Genomic DNA, 5,138 nt, shown 5'->3' on the forward strand with positions numbered 1-5,138 from the left:
CAAGAGGCTCTTTAGTTCCTCTTTGCTTTCTGTCATTAGTGTGGTGTCATCTGCATATCTGAGGTTGTTGATATTTCTCCTGCAATATTGATTCTAGCTTGTGTTGACCCAGTCTGGCATTTTGCATGATGCACTACTCTGCACAGAAGTTAAATAAGCAGGGTGACAGTATACAGCCTTGACGTACTCCTTTTCCAATTTGGAACCAGTCAGTTCTTCCATGTCTGGTTCTAACTGTTGCTTCTTGACCTGCATACAGGTTTCACAGGATGCAGGTAAGGTGGTCTGGTATTCCCATCTCTTTCAGAATTTTCCACAGTTTGTTGCGATCCACACAGTCAAAGGCTTTAGCGTAGTCAGTGAAGAAGTAGATTTTTTTTTTTAATTCCCCTGCTTTTTCTGTGATCCACCAGATGTCAGCAATTTGATCTCTGGTTCCTCTGCCTTTTCTAAATCCAGCTTGAACATCTGGAATTTTTTGGTTGACATATTGTTGAAGCCTAGTTTGAAGGATTTTGAGCATTACCTTTCTAGTATGTGAAATGAGCACAGTTGTGTTCACTAAGATCGTGATCTTAGTTCACTAAGATCTTAATTTTGGCAATATTGTCTCCCTGGGGCATTTGGCTATGTCTGGAGACCTTTGCTCGTCATGGTGGCCCAGAGGGGAATGCTATTATCACCTAGTGGGTGAAGACCAGAGATACTGCTAAACATCCTACAATGAGCAGGACAGTCTCCTCCCCTCATAAGGTATTATCTGGTCTAAAATGTCACCAGTGCCAAGGTTGAGAAACTGATTTATATTTCTCTGGGACAAGGAAAGCTCTGAATTAATGGTCTTTGGATATACTTATATTATGTAATCATATATTAAATACATTATATTGTATATAACTTTATATTACATACACATAATATATGATTATTTATAATTGCATACACAATGTGTTAATATGGTATATTAATTAGTAAATATATGTACATTATTAATATTCATTACATGAAAGATATACAGTTGACATCTTGTATTAATAAATGATGTTTTTACAAAGATAAGTGACTCATAAAATAACTTTTGACTCTTTGGAAAGGGGAAAGGAACAAATGAGATATTTATTATTGGCTTTGCTATTTAGAAATTATTCATTTGGAACATCCCTGCCATTCAATGATTTGAAGAACATTTCTGGAGCATTGATAGTGACCCTTTCATCTACAGCAAAAATTCATTGGAAACCATTTCGTACCATATGACCTCATCTCTCTAGACTGGGTTAGAGGAGGGCTTACTGTTGTTATTTAGTAACTAAGTCATGTCCGACTCTTTGCGACCCTATGGACTGTAGCCTGCCAGACTCCTCTGTGTGTGAGATTTCCCAGGCAAGAATACAGGAGCGAGTTGCCATTTCCTTCTCCAGGGGATCTTCCCAACCCAAGGATCATACCCATATCTCCTGCATTGGCAGGTGGATACTTTACCACTGAGCCACCAGAGAAGCCCCTGACTCGAATTTGGCCAGTGAGAAATTCTTTTTTGGTGCTTTAAGATATCCTGTAACCTTAGAACAAATTCTTCTTTTCTGCTTAAACTAGCTAAAGATAGCTTCTGTTACTTTCAAGCCACGATTGTGGCTTTACCCAAAAGAACTGCTCTGGGGATGAGTGTAAAATTCATCTCTAGAGGAAGACTGCTCTTTTGAAAAACAGTTTAATGGGTCATCTGGGTACATGAAAGTAAAATTTCACTCTAGAGTGAAGAAGCTCAGAGCAATTATGAACAATCATAATACCCAGTGATACAAAAGGATGACCACATTGTGGGAGAGGTTGTATCTCTGCAAGCACATGTTTTTATTTGTTTGCTTTTTGTTGTTGTTGCAGTTGGAGAAAGGAGGGGTCTTTATTCCTACTGGTACTTTTTTTTTTTTTTTTTTAAGAGTTGGAGACAAAAAGCCATGAGAGTCTGAGGAAGGCAAGACTGGATAAAGGAGGCTTTTATCCTGTCACGCTGAGTTGGCCCATGAAACAGAGTGAGTAGAGGATCCACAATGAAGGAACATGACCCAAGAACTCCAACAGAAGATTATGCCACTTAGAGTTAGGATTTTTCCTGTATTGTGCTCAGGTGTTATTGAAACAAAAATTTAACACAGAAGCCTTGTCTTAACTGTGCTTTATGAAAATAAGGAAGAAGCTGTGTTCAAGCTTACGGACAAAGTATTGCAGGGAGTGTATATTGGCACAACCACTTAGGAAAGTTCTTTGACTGTGTCTTGTATTCCTCCAAGAGCAACTCTACCCTAAGATAAATTCTTGCACCTATGAGTCAGGAGACTGTGTAAGAATATTCATAACAATATATGTAAGAGTAGAAAGGAGCTGGGAAAGGAAAAAATCTAAATATTAGAGACAGGAAAATGGATTGATAAATCATGGTTTGTTGCTGTTTAATTGCTAAGTTGTGTCCAACTCTTTATGACCCCATGGACTGTAGCCCTCCAGGCTCCTCTGTCCATGGGATTTCCCAGGCAACAATACTGGAGTGGGTTGCCATTTCCTTCTCCAGGGGATCTTCCTAACCCAGGGATCAAACCCGCATCTCCTGCATTGCAGGTGAATTCCTTTTTGCTGAGCCACCAGGAAAGCCCATGCTATATGGTAGGAGAAACACAATTACACACAACAGGATTGGATTCTAGAAGCAAAATGTTGATTGAAAAGAAACAGCAGTATAATACCACATTGAAGTAATTTTATCATTGAAAGACAAGAGAAAATAAATAGTATGTTTGTTGTCTGGGAATATATATGGTAAGTGCATAAAGAAAAGTTGAAATGATTTTTTAAAAGCTCAAGATAGTGGTTACCTTGAGAGGAAGCAGGCAGACAGTGAGGGTCTGGAAGGAGCTCATAGGAAGCATCAATAATATAGGCTGTTTCATAAGTTGGTTGTACATTCACAGGTCTTCACTTTACTATGTTTAATAACTTACATTAACATATATTCTTTAATTCATATTAGACTTTTTACAAGTGAAGGAATAAAGTAACTGTCAAATTCTTTGACAGTACAGTTAAACTTTTACCGACTGAGAGTGCAAAGAATTGTGATTTTTTTTTTTTCTTTCTAGCTCTGCTTTTTGGGTATAGGAGGAGATTCCCACTTAAACAGCTATCTTGAACATCTTTGTGAGCTACGACGCAATTTCCTGGGACATGGATGATTTCTGCCCAGCATTCCGCAGGATCTCTGAAGCAGTGAGGCAAGAAATGGTGTGCCCATATGGAGGCAGCAGAAGGACAATTACTGATTTTACAGTTGCCAAAACAGAACAGTGCTTTATATTTTAAAAGTTGCTGTACATAGTTTATGCCCTTTTGATATAGTTCTATGCAGTTTCCAAAGGTTGCAACAATTCCCCCTTCTTAGAAAATGAGGGGCAGGACATCCCCTTTTCCCTCTGCCTCCTTCCCACCCACCCTGCCTTGGCACCTGTTGTTCCCTATGTTAGGAAGACCCTTCCCTGCTTTGCTGGTCTGGCTGACTCAGTACGTCTTTAAAAATTTTAAGTTTAAGGGTTAATGCCTTTTGGAAACTGTCTTCTCTCACTTTTTGATTTCTAATCCCAGAATTATCATAGCTCTGAGATTTTTGGATAAGATGTGTCATCAACCCCATTTCCAGGAGGGTAAGATCAGCTTGGGTGTTTGTGAGAATAGCCCAGTAGGTAGGAAGAAGCAGGTTTCTGGGTCAAGCCGACTTGTTCAAATCCTGACCCACCCCATCTTTCTGTGGGTTTAGATTAATCACAGGGCTTCCAGTTCTTCATTTTTATTATTGATTTTTATTGGAGTGTAGTTGCTTTACAATGTTGTTAATTTCTACTGTACAGCAAAGTGAAACAGCGATATGTATACATATACCCACTCTTTTTCAGATTTCCTTCCCCTTTAGGTCACCACAGAACAGAGTAGCATTCTCTGCTATACAGTAGGTTCTTACTAGTTATTTGTTTTATGAGTGCCTGCATGCTAAATTGCTTCGGTTGTGTCCAATTCTCTGCGGCCCTATGTACCTTAGCCTGCTAGGCTTGGGTTCTTCAGTTTGATTGAGGGAGGCTCTGACTCCAAAAAATTAAAAGTCGACCTACCAAGCCACTGATTAGCCCCTCCCAGTGTCCCCTTCTCTGGGAAACTCGGGGCTGGACAGACACCTCCCAGGCAACTCTCCAGTCTCATTACAGTTGTTGTTCAGTCTCTCATTCATGTCCGACTCCTTGTGACCCCATGGACTGCAGCATGCCAGGCTTCCCTGTCCTTCACCATCTCCCGGAGCTTGCACAAACTTATGTTGACTTATCATTGAGTCAGTGATACCATCCAACCATCTCATCCTCGGTCGTCCCCTTCGCCTCCTGCCCTCAGTCTTTCCCAGCATCAGGGTCTTTTTCTAATGAGTCGGCTCTTCACATCAGGTGGCCAAAGTACTGGAGTTTCAGCTTCAGCATCAGTCCTTCCAGTGAATATTCAGGGCTTAGTTCCTTTAGGATTTACTGGTTTGAGCTCCTTGCTGTCCAGGGGACTCTCAAGAGTCTTCTGCAACACCACAGTTCGCCTTCTTTATAGTCCAACTCTCACATCCCTACATGACTGCTGGTAAAACCATAGCTTTGACTAGACGGACCTTTGTTGGCAAAGGTCCAACTCTGAGTCAAAGTTGGCTCAGTACAGTGCACTGGCTAAGTCGCTTCAGCAGTACGTTCTTTGCGACCCCATGGACTATAGCTCTCCAGGCTCCTCTGTCCATGGGATTCTCCAAGCAAGAACACTGGAGTGGGTAGCCATGCCCTCCTCCACCGGACCTTCCCGACTCAGGGATCGGACCCAAGTCTCCTGCATTGGCAGACGGATTCTTTACCGCTGAGCCGCCAGCGGAGTCCACAGCCTTCGTCAGCCGCTCGCTTGGCGGGGAAAGTCCTCCAAGAGGAAGAAGGAGCCTGATTCACGGCGGGTATTACGCCTTGGCGGCGCTCTAGTTTGGACCGGGCTAACGCAGCTCTTCCCGCGTGGGGCTCCTGATTGGCTGAAGCCCGTCGCTCTCACGCGAGTCTTCCGGGATGGAGGCGGGCCTAGAG

This window comes from Dama dama, chromosome 10, assembly GCF_033118175.1.
Source record: "Dama dama isolate Ldn47 chromosome 10, ASM3311817v1, whole genome shotgun sequence".
Lineage (NCBI taxonomy): Eukaryota > Metazoa > Chordata > Mammalia > Artiodactyla > Cervidae > Dama > Dama dama.